A 21,850-nucleotide genomic window follows, 5' to 3' on the forward strand; every position below is an offset into this window, starting at 1 on the left:
CTCTCCCGCTTTTGATGATGTATGGTCCAGCATTCTTACCTTTTCTAACACATTCTTCAGCAATTATGGTCGGACATTCACACCTACTCAGAGCCGAACACCTCCGCTCCCGCATTTGATGGTGTATAGTCGGGCATTCTCACCCTTTCTCATCAGCTTTTTACAAATTATGATCTGACATTCACACCTGCTTTTGATAATGTATTGTTAGGCATTCGCACCTTTTTTTTTTACCCATTTTTCATGAATTATGGGTGGACATTCACACCTTCTTGCAGCCGAACACCTCCTCTCCCGCTTATGATCATGTGCGGTTTGATATTCGAAAATTTACTTTCTTGTTTTAAAGCAATTATTGATGGACATTCAAACCTTCTTTTTGATGGTGTATAGTCGGGCTTTCGAGCCTTTTCTTCCCGGTTTTTACAAACCATGGTCGGACTTTCACACCTTCTTGTAGCCGAACAACTCCGCTCCCGCTATTGATTGTGTACAGTCGGGTATTTTAACCTTTTCTTACCCGCTTTTTACCAACTATGGTCGGACATTCACACCGTCTTACAGCGGAACACCTCTGCTCCCGCTTTTGATGGTGTATAGTCGGGCATTCGAACCTTTTCTTACCCGCTTTTTACAAACTATGGTGGGACATTCAAACCTTCTTGTATCCGAAAACCTCCGCTCTCTCTTTTGATCATACATTGTCGGACATTCGCACCTTTTCTTACCCGCTTTTTACAAACCATGGTCGGACTTTCACATCTTCTTGTAGCCGAACACATCCGCTCCCGCTATTGATTGTGTACAGTCGGGTATTTTAACTTTTTTCTTACCCGCTTTTTATCAAGTATGGTCGGACATTCACACCTTCGTACAGCGGAACACCTCCGCTCCCTCTTTTGATGGTGTATGTTCGGGCAGTCAAACCTTTTCTTACCCGCTTTTTCCAAACTATGGTCGGCTATTCACAGCTTCCTCTCCACCATACTTGTATGGTGGGATATTCACACCCACTTGCATCCGAAGACCTCCGCCCCAAATTTTGTTGATATTTAGTCGGACATTCGCACCTTACCCGCTTTTGGCAAACTATGGCCTTCTTGCAGCCAAACACCTCTGATCTCGCTTTTGATGATGTAAGGTTGGGCATTCAGACCTTGCTTCACCTGCTTTTCACCAAATATAGTCGGACATTCACACCTTCTTGCAGCTGAACACTTCCGCTCCACCTTTTAGTGTTCTATCACACCTTTTTTTCACCGCATTTTATACATTATGGTCGGAAATTTTCAACCACTCTCATCCGAAGACCTCTCCTCCCGCTTTTGTTAATATATTTGAACTTTAGTTTGACATTCAAACCTTCTTGTAGCCGAACAACTCCGCTCCCGCTATTGATTGTGTACAGTCGGGTATTTTAACCTTTTCTTACCCGCTTTTTACCAACTATGGTCGGACATTCACACCGTCTTACAGCGGAACACCTCTGCTCCCGCTTTTGATGGTGTATAGTCGGGCATTCGAACCTTTTCTTACCCGCTTTTTACAAACTATGGTGGGACATTCAAACCTTCTTGTATCCGAAAATCTCCGCTCTCTCTTTTGATCATACATTGTCGGACATTCGCACCTTTTCTTACCCGCTTTTTACAAACCATGGTCGGACTTTCACATCTTCTTGTAGCCGAACACATCCGCTCCCGCTATTGATTGTGTACAGTCGGGTATTTTAACCTTTTCTTACCCGCTTTTTACCAAGTATGGTTGGACATTCACACCTTCGTACAGCGGAACACCTCCGCTCCCTCTTTTGATGGTGTATGTTCGGGCATTCAAACCTTTTCTTACCCGCTTTTTCCAAACTATGGTCGACTATTCACAGCTTCCTCTCCACCATACTTGTATGGTGGGATATTCACACCCACTTGCATCCGAAGACCTCCGCCCCAAATTTTGTTGATATTTAGTCGGACATTCGCACCTTACCCGCTTTTGGCAAACTATGGCCTTCTTGCAGTCGAACAGCTCTGCTCCCGCTTTTGATTATGTTTGGTTGGATATTCTAACCTTTTCTTAACTTCTTTTTACATATTTTGGTTGGACGTTCACACCTTCTTGTAGCCGAACACTTCCACTCCTGCTTTTGATGATGTATGGTTGGGCATTCACACCTTTTTTTTTCCCATTTGTCAGGAATTATGGGTGGACATTCACACCTTGCAGCTGAACACCTCCTATCCCACTTATGATCATGTGCGGTTTGATTTTCGAAAAGTTTCTTTCATGTTTTCTAGCAATTATTGATGGACATGTAGACCTTCTTGCAGCTGAACACCTCCGCTCCCGCTTTTGATCATACATTGTCAGGCATTCGCACCTTGTCTTACCCACTTTTTACAAACTTTAGTCGAACAGTCACACCTTTTTGCAGCCGAACACCACCTCTCCCGCTTTTGATGATGTATGGTCCAGCATTCTTACCTTTTCTAACACATTCTTCAGCAATTATGGTCGGACATTCACACCTACTCAGAGCCGAACACCTCCGCTCCCGCATTTGATGGTGTATAGTCGGGCATTCTCACCCTTTCTCATCAGCTTTTTACAAATTATGATCTGACATTCACACCTGCTTTTGATAATGTATTGTTAGGCATTCGCACCTTTTTTTTTTACCCATTTTTCATGAATTATGGGTGGACATTCACACCTTCTTGCAGCCGAACACCTCCTCTCCCGCTTATGATCATGTGCGGTTTGATATTCGAAAATTTACTTTCTTGTTTTAAAGCAATTATTGATGGACATTCAAACCTTCTTTTTGATGGTGTATAGTCGGGCTTTCGAGCCTTTTCTTCCCGGTTTTTACAAACCATGGTCGGACTTTCACACCTTCTTGTAGCCGAACAACTCCGCTCCCGCTATTGATTGTGTACAGTCGGGTATTTTAACCTTTTCTTACCCGCTTTTTAACAACTATGGTCGGACATTCACACCGTCTTACAGCGGAACACCTCTGCTCCCGCTTTTGATGGTGTATAGTCGGGCATTCGAACCTTTTCTTACCCGCTTTTTACAAACTATGGTGGGACATTCAAACCTTCTTGTATCCGAAAACCTCCGCTCTCTCTTTTGATCATACATTGTCGGACATTCGCACCTTTTCTTACCCGCTTTTTACAAACCATGGTCGGACTTTCACATCTTCTTGTAGCCGAACACATCCGCTCCCGCTATTGATTGTGTACAGTCGGGTATTTTAACCTTTTCTTACCCGCTTTTTACCAAGTATGGTCGGACATTCACACCTTCGTACAGCGGAACACCTCCGCTCCCTCTTTTGATGGTGTATGTTCGGGCATTCAAACCTTTTCTTACCCGCTTTTTCCAAACTATGGTCGACTATTCACAGCTTCCTCTCCACCATACTTGTATGGTGGGATATTCACACCCACTTGCATCCGAAGACCTCCGCCCCAAATTTTGTTGATATTTAGTCGGACATTCGCACCTTACCCGCTTTTGGCAAACTATGGCCTTCTTGCAGCCAAACACCTCTGATCTCGCTTTTGATGATGTAAGGTTGGGCATTCAGACCTTGCTTCACCTGCTTTTCACCAAATATAGTCGGACATTAACACCTTCTTGCAGCCGAACACTTCCGCTCCACCTTTTAGTGTTCTATCACACCTGTTTTTCACCGCATTTTATACATTATGGTCGGAAATTTTCAACCACTCTCATCCGAAGACCTCTCCTCCCGCTTTTGTTAATATATTTGAACTTTAGTTTGACATTCAAACCTTCTTGCAGCTGAACCACCTCCGCTCCCTGTTTTGATCATATATGGTCTGGCTACTACCTTTTCTTACACGTTTGTGAGTAATTATGGCTGGACATTCACACCTACTTGCAGTCGAACACAACCTCTCTCGCTTTTGATGATGTATGGACCGGCATTTTTACCTTTTCTAACACATTTTTCAGCAATTATGGTCGGAGATTCACACCTACTCACAGCCGAACAACTCCGCTCCCGCATTTGATGATGTATAGTCGGGCATTCTCACCCTTTCTCATCAGCTTTTTGCAAATTATGATCTGACATTCACACCTACTTGCAGTCGAACAGCTCTGCTCCCGCTTTTGATTATGTTTGGTTGGATATTCTAACCTTTTCTTAACTTCTTTTTACATATTTTGGTTGGACGTTCACACCTTCTTGTAGCCGAACACTTCCACTCCTGCTTTTGATGATGTATGGTTGGGCATTCACACCTTTTTTTTTCCCATTTTTCAGGAATTATGGGTGGACATTCACACCTTGCAGCTGAACACCTCCTATCCCACTTATGATCATGTGCGGTTTGATTTTCGAAAAGTTTCTTTCATGTTTTCTAGCAATTATTGATGGACATGTAGACCTTCTTGCAGCTGAACACCTCCGCTCCCGCTTTTGATCATACATTGTCAGGCATTCGCACCTTGTCTTACCCACTTTTTACAAACTTTAGTCGAACAGTCACACCTTTTTGCAGCCGAACACCACCTCTCCCGCTTTTGATGATGTATGGTCCAGCATTCTTACCTTTTCTAACACATTCTTCAGCAATTATGGTCGGACATTCACACCTACTCAGAGCCGAACACCTCCGCTCCCGCATTTGATGGTGTATAGTCGGGCATTCTCACCCTTTCTCATCAGCTTTTTACAAATTATGATCTGACATTCACACCTGCTTTTTATAATGTATTGTTAGGCATTCGCACCTTTTTTTTTTTACCCATTTTTCATGAATTATGGGTGGACATTCACACCTTCTTGCAGCCGAACACCTCCTCTCCCGCTTATGATCATGTGCGGTTTGATATTCGAAAATTTACTTTCTTGTTTTAAAGCAATTATTGATGGACATTCAAACCTTCTTTTTGATGGTGTATAGTCGGGCTTTCGAGCCTTTTCTTCCCGGTTTTTACAAACCATGGTCGGACTTTCACACCTTCTTGTAGCCGAACAACTCCGCTCCCGCTATTGATTGTGTACAGTCGGGTATTTTAACCTTTTCTTACCCGCTTTTTACCAACTATGGTCGGACATTCACACCGTCTTACAGCGGAACACCTCTGCTCCCGCTTTTGATGGTGTATAGTCGGGCATTCGAACCTTTTCTTACCCGCTTTTTACAAACTATGGTGGGACATTCAAACCTTCTTGTATCCGAAAACCTCCGCTCTCTCTTTTGATCATACATTGTCGGACATTCGCACCTTTTCTTACCCGCTTTTTACAAACCATGGTCGGACTTTCACATCTTCTTGTAGCCGAACACATCCGCTCCCGCTATTGATTGTGTACAGTCGGGTATTTTAACCTTTTCTTACCCGCTTTTTACCAAGTATGGTCGGACATTCACACCTTCGTACAGCAGAACACCTCCGCTCCCTCTTTTGATGGTGTATGTTCGGGCAGTCAAACCTTTTCTTACCCGCTTTTTCCAAACTATGGTCGGCTATTCACAGCTTCCTCTCCACCATACTTGTATGGTGGGATATTCACACCCACTTGCATCCGAAGACCTCCGCCCCAAATTTTGTTGATATTTAGTCGGACATTCGCACCTTACCCGCTTTTGGCAAACTATAGCCTTCTTGCAGCCAAACACCTCTGATCTCGCTTTTGATGATGTAAGGTTGGGCATTCAGACCTTGCTTCACCTGCTTTTCACCAAATATAGTCGGACATTCACACCTTCTTGCAGCCGAACACTTCCGCTCCACCTTTTAGTGTTCTATCACACCTTTTTTTCACCGCATTTTATACATTATGGTCGGAAATTTTCAACCACTCTCATCCGAAGACCTCTCCTCCCGCTTTTGTTAATATATTTGAACTTTAGTTTGACATTCAAACCTTCTTGTAGCCGAACAACTCCGCTCCCGCTATTGATTGTGTACAGTCGGGTATTTTAACCTTTTCTTACCCGCTTTTTACCAACTATGGTCGGACATTCACACCGTCTTACAGCGGAACACCTCTGCTCCCGCTTTTGATGGTGTATAGTCGGGCATTCGAACCTTTTCTTACCCGCTTTTTACAAACTATGGTGGGACATTCAAACCTTCTTGTATCCGAAAACCTCCGCTCTCTCTTTTGATCATACATTGTCGGACATTCGCACCTTTTCTTACCCGCTTTTTACAAACCATGGTCGGACTTTCACATCTTCTTGTAGCCGAACACATCCGCTCCCGCTATTGATTGTGTACAGTTGGGTATTTTAACCTTTTCTTACCCGCTTTTTACCAAGTATGGTTGGACATTCACACCTTCGTACAGCGGAACACCTCCGCTCCCTCTTTTGATGGTGTATGTTCGGGCATTCAAACCTTTTCTTACCCGCTTTTTCCAAACTATGGTCGACTATTCACAGCTTCCTCTCCACCATACTTGTATGGTGGGATATTCACACCCACTTGCATCCGAAGACCTCCGCCCCAAATTTTGTTGATATTTAGTCGGACATTCGCACCTTACCCGCTTTTGGCAAACTATGGCCTTCTTGCAGCCAAACACCTCTGATCTCGCTTTTGATGATGTAAGGTTGGGCATTCAGACCTTGCTTCACCTGCTTTTCACCAAATATAGTCGGACATTCACACCTTCTTGCAGCCGAACACTTCCGCTCCACCTTTTAGTGTTCTATCACACCTGTTTTTCACCGCATTTTATACATTATGGTCGGAAATTTTCAACCACTCTCATCCGAAGACCTCTCCTCCCGCTTTTGTTAATATATTTGAACTTTAGTTTGACATTCAAACCTTCTTGCAGCTGAACCACCTCCGCTCCCTGTTTTGATCATATATGGTCTGGCTACTACCTTTTCTTACACGTTTGTGAGTAATTATGGCTGGACATTCACACCTACTTGCAGTCGAACACAACCTCTCTCGCTTTTGATGATGTATGGACCGGCATTTTTACCTTTTCTAACACATTTTTCAGCAATTATGGTCGGAGATTCACACCTACTCACAGCCGAACAACTCCGCTCCCGCATTTGATGATGTATAGTCGGGCATTCTCACCCTTTCTCATCAGCTTTTTGCAAATTATGATCTGACATTCACACCTACTTGCAGTCGAACAGCTCTGCTCCCGCTTTTGATTATGTTTGGTTGGATATTCTAACCTTTTCTTAACTTCTTTTTACATATTTTGGTTGGACGTTCACACCTTCTTGTAGCCGAACACTTCCACTCCTGCTTTTGATGATGTATGGTTGGGCATTCACACCTTTTTTTTTCCCATTTTTCAGGAATTATGGGTGGACATTCACACCTTGCAGCTGAACACCTCCTATCCCACTTATGATCATGTGCGGTTTGATTTTCGAAAAGTTTCTTTCATGTTTTCTAGCAATTATTGATGGACATGTAGACCTTCTTGCAGCTGAACACCTCCGCTCCCGCTTTTGATCATACATTGTCAGGCATTCGCACCTTGTCTTACCCACTTTTTACAAACTTTAGTCGAACAGTCACACCTTTTTGCAGCCGAACACCACCTCTCCCGCTTTTGATGATGTATGGTCCAGCATTCTTACCTTTTCTAACACATTCTTCAGCAATTATGGTCGGACATTCACACCTACTCAGAGCCGAACACCTCCGCTCCCGCATTTGATGGTGTATAGTCGGGCATTCTCACCCTTTCTCATCAGCTTTTTACAAATTATGATCTGACATTCACACCTGCTTTTTATAATGTATTGTTAGGCATTCGCACCTTTTTTTTTTTACCCATTTTTCATGAATTATGGGTGGACATTCACACCTTCTTGCAGCCGAACACCTCCTCTCCCGCTTATGATCATGTGCGGTTTGATATTCGAAAATTTACTTTCTTGTTTTAAAGCAATTATTGATGGACATTCAAACCTTCTTTTTGATGGTGTATAGTCGGGCTTTCGAGCCTTTTCTTCCCGGTTTTTACAAACCATGGTCGGACTTTCACACCTTCTTGTAGCCGAACAACTCCGCTCCCGCTATTGATTGTGTACAGTCGGGTATTTTAACCTTTTCTTACCCGCTTTTTACCAACTATGGTCGGACATTCACACCGTCTTACAGCGGAACACCTCTGCTCCCGCTTTTGATGGTGTATAGTCGGGCATTCGAACCTTTTCTTACCCGCTTTTTACAAACTATGGTGGGACATTCAAACCTTCTTGTATCCGAAAACCTCCGCTCTCTCTTTTGATCATACATTGTCGGACATTCGCACCTTTTCTTACCCGCTTTTTACAAACCATGGTCGGACTTTCACATCTTCTTGTAGCCGAACACATCCGCTCCCGCTATTGATTGTGTACAGTCGGGTATTTTAACCTTTTCTTACCCGCTTTTTACCAAGTATGGTCGGACATTCACACCTTCGTACAGCAGAACACCTCCGCTCCCTCTTTTGATGGTGTATGTTCGGGCAGTCAAACCTTTTCTTACCCGCTTTTTCCAAACTATGGTCGGCTATTCACAGCTTCCTCTCCACCATACTTGTATGGTGGGATATTCACACCCACTTGCATCCGAAGACCTCCGCCCCAAATTTTGTTGATATTTAGTCGGACATTCGCACCTTACCCGCTTTTGGCAAACTATAGCCTTCTTGCAGCCAAACACCTCTGATCTCGCTTTTGATGATGTAAGGTTGGGCATTCAGACCTTGCTTCACCTGCTTTTCACCAAATATAGTCGGACATTCACACCTTCTTGCAGCCGAACACTTCCGCTCCACCTTTTAGTGTTCTATCACACCTTTTTTTCACCGCATTTTATACATTATGGTCGGAAATTTTCAACCACTCTCATCCGAAGACCTCTCCTCCCGCTTTTGTTAATATATTTGAACTTTAGTTTGACATTCAAACCTTCTTGTAGCCGAACAACTCCGCTCCCGCTATTGATTGTGTACAGTCGGGTATTTTAACCTTTTCTTACCCGCTTTTTACCAACTATGGTCGGACATTCACACCGTCTTACAGCGGAACACCTCTGCTCCCGCTTTTCATGGTGTATAGTCGGGCATTCGAACCTTTTCTTACCCGCTTTTTACAAACTATGGTGGGACATTCAAACCTTCTTGTATCCGAAAACCTCCGCTCTCTCTTTTGATCATACATTGTCGGACATTCGCACCTTTTCTTACCCGCTTTTTACAAACCATGGTCGGACTTTCACATCTTCTTGTAGCCGAACACATCCGCTCCCGCTATTGATTGTGTACAGTCGGGTATTTTAACCTTTTCTTACCCGCTTTTTACCAAGTATGGTCGGACATTCACACCTTCGTACAGCGGAACACCTCCGCTCCCTCTTTTGATGGTGTATGTTCGGGCATTCAAACCTTTTCTTACCCGCTTTTTCCAAACTATGGTCGACTATTCACAGCTTCCTCTCCACCATACTTGTATGGTGGGATATTCACACCCACTTGCATCCGAAGACCTCCGCCCCAAATTTTGTTGATATTTAGTCGGACATTCGCACCTTACCCGCTTTTGGCAAACTATGGCCTTCTTGCAGCCAAACACCTCTGATCTCGCTTTTGATGATGTAAGGTTGGGCATTCAGACCTTGCTTCACCTGCTTTTCACCAAATATAGTCGGACATTCACACCTTCTTGCAGCCGAACACTTCCGCTCCACCTTTTAGTGTTCTATCACACCTTTTTTTCACCGCATTTTATACATTATGGTCGGAAATTTTCAACCACTCTCATCCGAAGACCTCTCCTCCCGCTTTTGTTAATATATTTGAACTTTAGTTTGACATTCAAACCTTCTTGCAGCTGAACCACCTCCGCTCCCTGTTTTGATCATATATGGTCTGGCTACTACCTTTTCTTACACGTTTGTGAGTAATTATGGCTGGACATTCACACCTACTTGCAGTCGAACACAACCTCTCTCGCTTTTGATGATGTATGGACCGGCATTTTTACCTTTTCTAACACATTTTTCAGCAATTATGGTCGGAGATTCACACCTACTCACAGCCGAACAACTCCGCTCCCGCATTTGATGATGTATAGTCGGGCATTCTCACCCTTTCTCATCAGCTTTTTGCAAATTATGATCTGACATTCACACCTACTTGCAGTCGAACAGCTCTGCTCCCGCTTTTGATTATGTTTGGTTGGATATTCTAACCTTTTCTTAACTTCTTTTTACATATTTTGGTTGGACGTTCACACCTTCTTGTAGCCGAACACTTCCACTCCTGCTTTTGATGATGTATGGTTGGGCATTCACACCTTTTTTTTTCCCATTTGTCAGGAATTATGGGTGGACATTCACACCTTGCAGCTGAACACCTCCTATCCCACTTATGATCATGTGCGGTTTGATTTTCGAAAAGTTTCTTTCATGTTTTCTAGCAATTATTGATGGACATGTAGACCTTCTTGCAGCTGAACACCTCCGCTCCCGCTTTTGATCATACATTGTCAGGCATTCGCACCTTGTCTTACCCACTTTTTACAAACTTTAGTCGAACAGTCACACCTTTTTGCAGCCGAACACCACCTCTCCCGCTTTTGATGATGTATGGTCCAGCATTCTTACCTTTTCTAACACATTCTTCAGCAATTATGGTCGGACATTCACACCTACTCAGAGCCGAACACCTCCGCTCCCGCATTTGATGGTGTATAGTCGGGCATTCTCACCCTTTCTCATCAGCTTTTTACAAATTATGATCTGACATTCACACCTGCTTTTGATAATGTATTGTTAGGCATTCGCACCTTTTTTTTTTACCCATTTTTCATGAATTATGGGTGGACATTCACACCTTCTTGCAGCCGAACACCTCCTCTCCTGCTTATGATCATGTGCGGTTTGATATTCGAAAATTTACTTTCTTGTTTTAAAGCAATTATTGATGGACATTCAAACCTTCTTTTTGATGGTGTATAGTCGGGCTTTCGAGCCTTTTCTTCCCGGTTTTTACAAACCATGGTCGGACTTTCACACCTTCTTGTAGCCGAACAACTCCGCTCCCGCTATTGATTGTGTACAGTCGGGTATTTTAACCTTTTCTTACCCGCTTTTTACCAACTATGGTCGGACATTCACACCGTCTTACAGCGGAACACCTCTGCTCCCGCTTTTGATGGTGTATAGTCGGGCATTCGAACCTTTTCTTACCCGCTTTTTACAAACTATGGTGGGACATTCAAACCTTCTTGTATCCGAAAACCTCCGCTCTCTCTTTTGATCATACATTGTCGGACATTCGCACCTTTTCTTACCCGCTTTTTACAAACCATGGTCGGACTTTCACATCTTCTTGTAGCCGAACACATCCGCTCCCGCTATTGATTGTGTACAGTCGGGTATTTTAACCTTTTCTTACCCGCTTTTTACCAAGTATGGTCGGACATTCACACCTTCGTACAGCGGAACACCTCCGCTCCCTCTTTTGATGGTGTATGTTCGGGCAGTCAAACCTTTTCTTACCCGCTTTTTCCAAACTATGGTCGGCTATTCACAGCTTCCTCTCCACCATACTTGTATGGTGGGATATTCACACCCACTTGCATCCGAAGACCTCCGCCCCAAATTTTGTTGATATTTAGTCGGACATTCGCACCTTACCCGCTTTTGGCAAACTATGGCCTTCTTGCAGCCAAACACCTCTGATCTCGCTTTTGATGATGTAAGGTTGGGCATTCAGACCTTGCTTCACCTGCTTTTCACCAAATATAGTCGGACATTCACACCTTCTTGCAGCCGAACACTTCCGCTCCACCTTTTAGTGTTCTATCACACCTTTTTTTCACTGCATTTTATACATTATGGTCGGAAATTTTCAACCACTCTCATCCGAAGACCTCTCCTCCCGCTTTCTTCAATATATTTGAACTTTAGTCGGACATTCAAACCTTCTTGCAGCTGAACCACCTCCGCTCCCTGTTTTGATCATATATGGTCTGGCAATACTACCTTTTCTTACCCGTTTGTGAGTAATTATGGCTGGACATTCACACCTACTTGCAGCCGAACACAACCTCTCTCGCTTTTGATGATGTATGGACCGGCATTTTTACCTTTTCTAACACATTTTTCAGCAATTATGGTCCGAGATTCACAGCTACTCACAGCCGAACAACTCCGCTCCCGCATTTGATGATGTATAGTCGGGCATTCTCACCCTTTCTCATCAGCTTTTTGCAAATTATGATCTGACATTCACACCTACTTGCAGTCGAAAAGCTCTGCTCCCGCTTTTGATTATGTTTGGTTGGATATTCGAACCTTTTCTTAACTGCTTTTTACATATTTTGGTTGGACGTTCACACCTTCTTGTAGCCGAACACTTCCACTCCTGCTTTTGATGATGTATGGTTGGGCATTCACACCTTTTTTTTGCCCATTTTTCAGGAATTATGGGTGGACATTCACACCTTGCAGCTGAACACCTCCTATCCCACTTATGATCATGTGCGGTTTGATTTTCGAAAAGTTTCTTTCATGTTTTCTAGCAATTATTGATGGACATGTAGACCTTCTTGCAGCTGAACACCTCCGCTCCCGCTTTTGATCATACATTGTCAGGCATTCGCACCTTGTCTTACCCACTTTTTACAAACTTTAGTCGAACAGTCACACCTACTTGCAGCCGAACACAACCTCTCTCGCTTTGATGATGTATGGACCGGCATTCTTACCTTTTCTAACACATTTTTCAGCAATTATGGTCGGAGATTCACACCTACTCACAGCCGAACAACTCCGCTCCCGCATTTGATGGTGTATAGTCGGGCATTCTCACCCTTTCTCATCAGCTTTTTGCAAATTATGATCTGACATTCACACCTACTTGCAGTCGAACAGCTCTGCTCCCGCTTTTGATTATGTTTGGTTGGATATTCGAACCTTTTCTTAACTGCTTTTTACCAACTATGGTTGGACATTCACACCTTCTTACAGCAGAACACCTCCGCTCCCTGTTTTGATTATGTATGGTTTGACATTCGCACCTTCTCTCACCCGCCTTTTACTATGGTCGGCCATTCACAGCTTCCTCTCCACCATACTTGTATGGTGGGATATTCACACCCACTTGCATCCGAAGACCTCCGCCCCCACTTTTGTTGATATTTAGTCGGTCATTCGCACCTTACCCGCTTTTGGCAAACTATGGCCTTCTTGCAGCCAAACACCTCTGATCTCGCTTTTGATGATGTAAGGTTGGGCATTCAGACCTTGCTTCACCTGCTTTTCACCAAATATAGTCGGACATTCACACCTTCTTGCAGCCGAACACTTCCGCTTTTAGTGTTCTATGAGGCATTCACATATTTTTTTTCACCGTATTTTATAGATTATGGTTGGAAATTCTCACCCACTCTCATCCGAAGACCTCTCCTCCCGCTTTTGTTAATATATAGTCGGGCATTCGAACTTTTTCTTACCTGCTTTTTACAAATTATGGTCGAACATTCACACCTACTTGCAGCTGAATACTTCCGCTCCACCTTTTAGGTATGTTTGGTTGGCATTTGCACCTCTTTTTATACTGATTGCTGAAGATTAAGTTGTTCTTTCTCAAACTACAAATTTTTTTTAATTGTTGAAACTTGATTTGAAGTGGATAAATAAGGAGGACAAACAGTTTTAAGTCAGGCTGATAGAAGGAATTAATTTTATAGCAAAATCTGTATTTTGTCATATGTCGAGAGATGCTTATTGCTGAAGAAGTTCTTTCTCATTCTACAAAGTACAACGTTGTTTATCGTTGAAACTTGATTAGACATGAATAAATATGAAGGACAAAGCAGTCTTAACTTGGTTTGAGTTAATGAATTCGTTTTATAGGAGAATCCGAATTCGTGCATAACTCATAAAATAGAGCTTATTTTCGGATTCCTGAAGAATGAGTCTGGTTCTTTCTCATAATACAAAGTTTGTTGTTTATTGTTGAAACTTCATCAGAAGTGAAGAAATAAATGAATGCCTATCAACAAATGTGGGATCTAAACTCTAGTGCTTCCTCTAAAATAATTTCCTTTCACAATTTAGAAATGTGTGTGTGTAAGTCACAACACCCGTGACACCAAAACGGCTTTCTTTTCTCTACACTCTGCACTATGAGCACACACACCAAATCAGAAAGGCTTTTTTCTCTCTTTTCTACATTATGGACTGTGGGGACACAAAACCGCTCTCTCTCTTTTTTTTTTTTTATCGTGTGCCAGGGCGTTGTCTCACGTATTAGATTATGCTTAAGATACGACTGGGTTTATCAGTCACATCAGAATCCATACATACTGATCCTCCCGTAATAAAATGGTCGGATCTTATCAAACACACTTTGTTTCTTGTGACAATCAAGTCAGCGAAACAGCGTATACACGTCAAGACACTGAATCAAGTTTGCCACAAGAACTCATAAGTTTGGCAGTATTGCTCTGCCGTCAGCAATCATACACCCATTTTATTTTCGTGAGACATGTGCAAGCACCTGTTCATCTACTGTTCTATCAATATGAATTAGTGATCTATTATCAATAAGGATACGTCTACAACTACTATCAAAGTATGTCCGGACTTCTTATGTTGTCAGTTGCTATATATGAATAAGTGGGTAGCTACTGACAAGCATTAAGCATGTCACACAGCCCAAACATATAACATTTCAGGACACACCACACAGTTAACAACCACAGTGAAGCGTGTCAAAGCCCAAACATGTAACATTCAACAGGACACTTACACAACACATTCAAATCAAACAGTCAGACAACATACAAGAACATATACCCCAGCCGGCATTGCTCCCTGCCTATTTTCGTACAGCACACTATGTGTGCGCACACCTTTATTCACAAACTCTTCAACTTATACTCTTTTACCGAAGCTGCTACAGCTCGATTGGCCGAATACCCTTTGATCCTATTTCGGTGAATTTGACATCTGCCTTACATATAACAGATTAGCGGTTTAGCAGTTTTAATTTAGTATGAGTGAAGGAATTCATTTTATAGCAAAATCCGAAATCGTGAAGAACTCATGAAAGTAAGCTTATTCTCGGATTCCTGAAACTTTAGATTTGCTCTTTCTTTTACTGCAAAGTACAACGTTGTTTTTTTTGTTTAAATCTTTCTAGACATGGTAAATATTAAGGACAAAGCAGTTTTCACATAGTTTGAGTGAAGGAATTAATTTTATGGATAAAATCCCAAGAGTCTGCTGAGAAAAGAGAGTGAATGCGAAGTAGACTTTAACACGGCTATGGGAGCGAGCCGAGTGTGGGCTAACCGGGAGAATTGCTTGAAAGAAACGCGACACCGAATGAGCGATCAGAACAAAGCCTCAATACGGGATTCTCGTGGTGTTTTTGTTGCTGCCTTGTCTTTTGCACAGAGTAAAAGACAAGGCAGCCATCGAATAGGGCCCGATTGTTCCTAGTTGGTCAGCCGAGGAGCAGGGGGGGGGGGGGGCAAGCGTCTCAACCAAGCAAAGCTCACCATGGGGAAGGTGGCTATGCCAACAAGCCTGATGCCCTGCTCCCGCAGTGACGGATAATCGTACTCTGGTTTCTCTTCATAACGTACAAGTCTTTCGCCTTTTACTAAAGATTTCTGTGGAGAGCAGCACTAATGAGTTGTTTCTATTTTTGGCAGGCTTTACCTTTGCGGGTGAAGCCCTTTCTGTCTGTGCAAAAGAAATCTTCTTACTGTGCAGAGTGACTTCTCTGAGTAGAGTCGCCTTACTTGTTGCGACTGTGCCGATGTTCGAAGCTGGAGTGCAAAGTTGTTGCTTGAATGGTGCTTGCTGGAGCGTGCGGGAGTGCAAAGTTATACCATTTAAAAGGGCTGAAGAGTGCTCAGTGCAGCGGGTGGGCGACACTCTGGCCACCTTGAAAACCGAGGTTACATCCACTACCAGGGGCAGCCCAAGTTCTGCCGCAAGTGTGGTGATTATGGGCACCTGGTTGAGGCTTGTACCAAGGTGTTATGTGGGAAGAGCAGAGAAATTGGGCAAACTTTTGGAGAGTGTCCAAATGGCAGGAAATGTAATCTCTGTGGAGAATTAAATCACCTCTTCAGAGATTGCCCTAAATCTTTTGCCAACAAATTAAAGACGGTAAAGCCACAGTCAAGCCAACAAAGAGAAGGACCAAAGGTGGCAGTTGGTGAACAAAGTGAAGAGGTTGACCCAATAAATTCAAACTTCCCGCCAAAAGCTTGGATTGGAAGTGAGGAGCAAAAAGGGGAGGGGCCTGTAGAGGCCTCACCACTCAGTGTTGAAGTCTGTGAGAATTCACAGGCAGAGGGTGGAGCTACGCTAAATGAGGAGGAAGAGCAGACAGGTGAGTCTAGTGAAGATACTCACCTCCCCGAAGGTCAACAGCCGAAGAGGACGGCATCTGAGCCTCTGATTCCCCAGTGGTATCAGAGAAGAGGGGAAGGGTTAGGTCCCTTTCAGACAGTTCTTCAGTGGAAGAACCTAGAGTCTTCCCCTCCGACTCACGAAATGAGGTCTCCTTTTTAACTTCAGCTCTGCAATCAACCCCCAGGGACTCAAAGTTAAATGCAACATTGCGTCAGAGGCCAACACCGAGAGTCCGAAAAGGAAATATAGATCACCCTACTCACTTTTCACCTAAAGAAATGAAGGAAGAGCTAGTTTCCCAAGAAATAACCTGTGTGTAATTTGTTTTGATAACTTAGAAAAACGAAAATGACATACCTACTTTCCTTTATGCTTTTAATGGTTCTCACCTTCTCAACACTAAATGTGAGAAGTGTGAAATCAAAGACAAGAGCCCAGAGTATTTTATCCTTCTTAGACTCCATTAAATCAGATGTGTTTTTAATACAAGAATGTGGACTACCTTTTTTAAAAAACCATAGACAATGGGAGGAAATGTGGCCCCATTTATCGATATGGAGTGGCTCAAATCAAAATAAAAATGATGGTGTGGCCATTCTAATTAAAAATCCGCATGTTCTGGTGAAAGGTAGCACAGTGGTGAGAGACGGACGGGCACTTTTAGCACACTTGAATTTTATGGGGCAAGACTTTAACCTCTTAAATATTTATGGTTTCAATGGAAAAAATGAAAGGTATGACCTTTTAGAAGATATACAGCTTTACATGCTAGGGCAAGTACCTTTAGTTGTAGGAGGGGATTTTAACTGTATCTTGAGCAGGAAAGATAGAAAAAGAGCAGGGGTAGATTTTAAAGTGGATAAGACTTCGAATTTACTTCAGGGCATATGCAGGGATTTTAAGCTTACTGACTGTTTTAAAACCATGCATCCCAGAGAGGAGGGCTTCACCTGGTTTAGTCATGATGGCACCAGAGCCTCTCGCATTGATTATTTCTTTACTAGAGATTGCCCACCCACTGATGTTAGATTAACCCCTGTTTTCTTTTCAGACCACCTTATGCTCTCCTGCACCCTTTCACCCCCTTCTGGTGTGACGGTAGGAAGTGGTCTGTGGAAACTCAACTGTTCCCTGTTGGAGGATGAAATCATAGTCAGTCAGTACAGGGAATGTTATAAAGAGTGGCAGACCCTTCAAGACCTCTACGAAACACATGCACAATGGTGGGAAATGGTGAAGGAAACGACCCAGACTTTTTTTAAACAGCAAGGTAAACGTAAAAAAAGGAAAGAGAATAGATGTATGATGGGACTACATAAACGCTTACAGCGCTACTTTAAACTAAATCAGTGTGGCATAGACTTTAAAGAAGAAATCAAAGATGTCAAAAAGGAAATGTCAGTTTTAGCAGAAATAAAGAGTAAAGGAATTTTTGTAAGAAGCAGGGAGCAGGAAATTGAGGAAGGTGAAAAAGAAAGAAAGTTATAAATAAAAAGGAGTGTATTCAAAATCTAAAAAGAGAAGATGGGTTTTTAACAAAATCCACACAAGAGATGATTGAAACTGTACATACCTTTTATAGTAACATGTACAAAGAGAAACCAGTGCACTTGGAAACATCGGCAGAAATCTTAAAATTCGTTGACAAAACCGTAAAAGAGAATGCACACTTGACACAGAATTTTACTGCTTTAGAGTTAAAAAAAATGCCTAACAGGTTTTAAGAGAAGTCGAGCTCCGGGTTTAGACGGGCTTCCTGCAGAATTCTATCTGACCTATTGGGACCTTTTATCATCAGACATTTTAGATGTTTTTAAAGATTTTGAAAAACTCGACCGACTGCCTGACAGTTTTAGAGTGGGAATAGTGACTCTACTTTATAAAAAAAATGATAAGACTGACCTAAAGAATTGGAGGCCCATCACACTTTTAAACTTTGACTGTAAACTTTTTAGCAAGGTTTTAGCGACACGGATGTCCTCTGTTTTAGAGGAGGTAATTCACCCAGACCAAGCTTGTGCCATCTCAGGGAGACAACTCACCGACAGCCTCGTACTGATTCGAGACATCATTGATTACGCTAGAGACAGAAACACCCGGCTTGTCATCTTAAATTTAGACTTTGAAAAAACATTTGATCGGGTCTCGCATCAATATCTCTTTCAGGTGTTGCAGCCATCGAAAAGGGCCCGATTGTTCCTACTTGGTGAGCTTTGCTTGGTTGAGACGCTTCCCCCCCCCCCCCCCCCCCCGCTCCTCGGCTGACCAAGTAGAAACAATCTATTCGATGGCTGCCTTGTCTTTTACTCTGTGCAAAAGACAAGGCAGCCACAAACACCACGGGAACACCGTATTGAGGCTTTGTTCTGACCACTCATTCGGTGTCGCGTTTCTTTCAAGCAATTCTCCCGGTTAGCCTGCACTCGGCTCGCTCCCAGAGCCGTGTTAAAGTCCACTTCGCATTCACTCTCTTTTCTCAGCAGATTAAAAGAAAGTTTCATCTTGGGCTCCCTGAAACTTCCATCCTGCACCGCTGTTTGCTTTTTCACAAGAGCAGAGGAGAGCGCACCGTTCCCAGCGGCACTGCAGTACCGGGTCGAGGCTTGGAGTGAACGGAGCAAGCTTCTTTTTCAACTCCTATTCTTAAAAATCCATTTAATATGTTGTCCTCGTATAGAGGACATATTAAACTGATAAGAACGGATACTACACTTGATCTTAGCCAAAAGGCCGAGAAGCGATAACTGTCCACTGTTTCAGGTCCGAGGGCCCTTGCTGGCACAATGCGCACTTGTAGCAGTGTTCTTTTTATGGCCATAGGTGGCCAGAGTGTCACGTTGCACCTCCGCCCACCCGCTGCACTGAGCACTCTTCAGCCCTTTTAAATGGTATAACTTTGCACTCCCGCATGCTCCAGCAAGCACCATTCAAGCAACAACTTTGCACTCCAGCTTCGAACATCGGCACAGTCGCAACAAGTAAGGCGACTCTACTCAGAGAAGTCACTCTGCAAAGTAGCAAGATTTCTTTTGCACAGACAGAAAGGGCTTCACCCGCAAAGGTAAAGCCTGCCAATAATAGAAACAACTCATTAGTTCTGCTCTCCACGGAAGTCTTTAGTAAAAGGCGAAAGACTTGTATGTTATGAAGAGAAACCAGAGTACGATTATCCGTCACTGCGGGAGCAGGGCATCAGGCTAGTTGGTATAGCCACCTTCCCCATGGTGAGCTTTGCTTGGTTGAGACGCTTGCCCCCCCCCCCCTTGCTCCTCGGCTGACCAAGTAGGAACAATCGGGCCCTATTCGATGGCTGCCTTGTCTTTTACTCTATGCAAAAGACAAGGCAGCAACAAAAACACCACGAGAATCCCGTATTGAGGCTTTGTTCTGACCTCTCATTCGGTGTCGCGTTTCTTTCAAGCAATTCTCCCGGTTAGCCGACACTCGGCTCGCTCCCATAGCCGTGTTAAAGTCTACTTCGCATTCACTCTCTTTTCTCTGCAGACTCTTGGGATTTTATCTATAAAATTAATTCCTTCACTCAAACTATGTGAAAACTGCTTTGTCGTTCATATTTACCATGTCTAGAAAGATTTAAACAAAAAAAACAACTTTGTACTTTGCAGTAAAAGAAAGAGCAAATCTAAAGTTTCAGGAATCCGAGAATAAGCTTACTTTCATGAGTGCTTCACGATTTCGGATTTTGCTATAAAATGAATTCCTTCACTCAAACTAAATTAAAACTGCTAAACCGCTAATCTGTTACATGTAAGGCAGATGTCAAATTCACCGAAATAGGATCTAAGGGTATTCGGCCAATCGAGCTGTAGCAGCTTCGGTAAAAGAGTATAAGTTGAAGAGTTTGTGAATAAAGGTGTGCGCACACATAGTGAGCTGTACAAAAATAGGCAGGGAGCAATGCCGGCTGGGGTATATGTTCTTGTATGTTGTCTGACTGTTTGATTTGAATGTGTTGTGTAAGTGTCCTGTTGAATGTTTGGGCTTTGACACTTCACTGTGGTTGTTAACTGTGTGGTGTGTCCTGAAATGTTATATGTTTGGGCTGTGTGACATGCTTAATGCTTGTCAGTAGCTACCCACTTATTCATATATAGCAACTGACAACATAAGAAGTCTGGACATACTTTGATAGTAGTTGTAGAAGTATCCTTATTGATAATAGATAAACTAATTCATAGTGATAGAACAGTAGATGAACAGGTGCCTGCACGTCTCACGAAAATAAAATGGGTGTATGATTGCTGACGGCAGAGCAATACTGCCAAACTTATGAGTTCTTGTGGCAAACTTGATTCAGTGTCTTGACATGTATACGCTGTTTCGCTGACTTGATTGTCACAAGAAACAAAGTGTGTTTGATAAGATCCGACCATTTTATTACGGGAGGATCAGTATGTATGGATTCTGATGTGACTGATAAACCCATTCGTATCTTAAGCATAATCTAATACGTGAGACAACGCCCTGGCACACAATCAAAAAAAAAAAGAGAGAGCGGTTTTGTGTCCCCACAGTCCATAATGTAGAAAAGAGAGAAAAAAGCCTTTCTGATTTGGTGTGTGTGCTCATAGTGCAGAGTGTAGAGAAAAGAGAGAAAAGAAAGCCGTTTTGGTGTCACGGGTGTTGTGACTTACACACACACATTTCTGAATTGAGAAAAGAAATTATTTTAGAGGAAACAGTAGAGTTTAGATCCCACATTTGTTGATAGGCATTCATTTATTTCTTCACTTCTGATGAAGTTTCAACAATAAACAACAAACTTTGTATTATGAGAAAGAACCAGACTCATTCTTCAGGAATCCGAAAATAAGCTCTATTTTATGAGTTATGCACGAATTCGGATTCTCCTATAAAACGAATTCATTAACTCAAACCAAGTTAAGACTGCTTTGTCCTTCATATTTATTCATGTCTAATCAAGTTTCAACGATAAACAACGTTGTACTTTGTAGAATGAGAAAGAACTTCTTCAGCAATAAGCATCTCTCGACATATGACGAAATACAGATTTTGCTATAAAATTAATACCTTCTATCAGCCTGACTTAAAACTGTTTGTCCTCCTTATTTATCCACTTCAAATCAAGTTTCAACAATTAAAAAAAATTTGTAGTTTGAGAAAGAACAACTTAATCTTCAGCAATCAGTATAAAAAGAGGTGCAAATGCCAACCAAACATACCTAAAAGGTGGAGCGGAAGTATTCAGCTGCAAGTAGGTGTGAATGTTCGACCATAATTTGTAAAAAGCGGGTAAGAAAAGGTTCGAATGCCCGACTATATATTAACAAAAGCGGGAGGAGAGGTCTTCGGATGAGAGTGGGTGAGAATTTCCAACCATAATCTATAAAATACGGTGAAAAAAAATATGTGAATGCCTCATAGAACACTAAAAGCGGAAGTGTTCGGCTGCAAGAAGGTGTGA

The 21,850-nt window shown here is 42.7% G+C and overlaps 3 non-coding genes across 3 annotated transcripts; 1 reads left to right on the top strand and 2 right to left on the bottom strand.

Moving 5' to 3' along the window:
- Nucleotides 1-15,596: 15,596 nt before the first annotated feature.
- Nucleotides 15,597-15,710, top strand: LOC140276371 (U5 spliceosomal RNA). Its single transcript, XR_011908971.1, has one exon. It is a non-coding gene; the product is annotated as a U5 spliceosomal RNA (small nuclear RNA).
- A 3,252-nt stretch (nucleotides 15,711-18,962) lies between these two features.
- Nucleotides 18,963-19,146, bottom strand: LOC140276134 (U2 spliceosomal RNA). Its single transcript, XR_011908817.1, has one exon. It is a non-coding gene; the product is annotated as a U2 spliceosomal RNA (small nuclear RNA).
- A 308-nt stretch (nucleotides 19,147-19,454) lies between these two features.
- Nucleotides 19,455-19,568, bottom strand: LOC140275789 (U5 spliceosomal RNA). The gene has a single exon (XR_011908504.1). It is a non-coding gene; the product is annotated as a U5 spliceosomal RNA (small nuclear RNA).
- Between the last annotated feature and the right edge of the window lie 2,282 nt (nucleotides 19,569-21,850).

This window comes from Leuresthes tenuis, unplaced genomic scaffold, assembly GCF_036924035.1.
Source record: "Leuresthes tenuis unplaced genomic scaffold, fLeuTen1.0.hap1 SCAF_18, whole genome shotgun sequence".
NCBI classification, from domain to species: domain Eukaryota; kingdom Metazoa; phylum Chordata; class Actinopteri; order Atheriniformes; family Atherinopsidae; genus Leuresthes; species Leuresthes tenuis.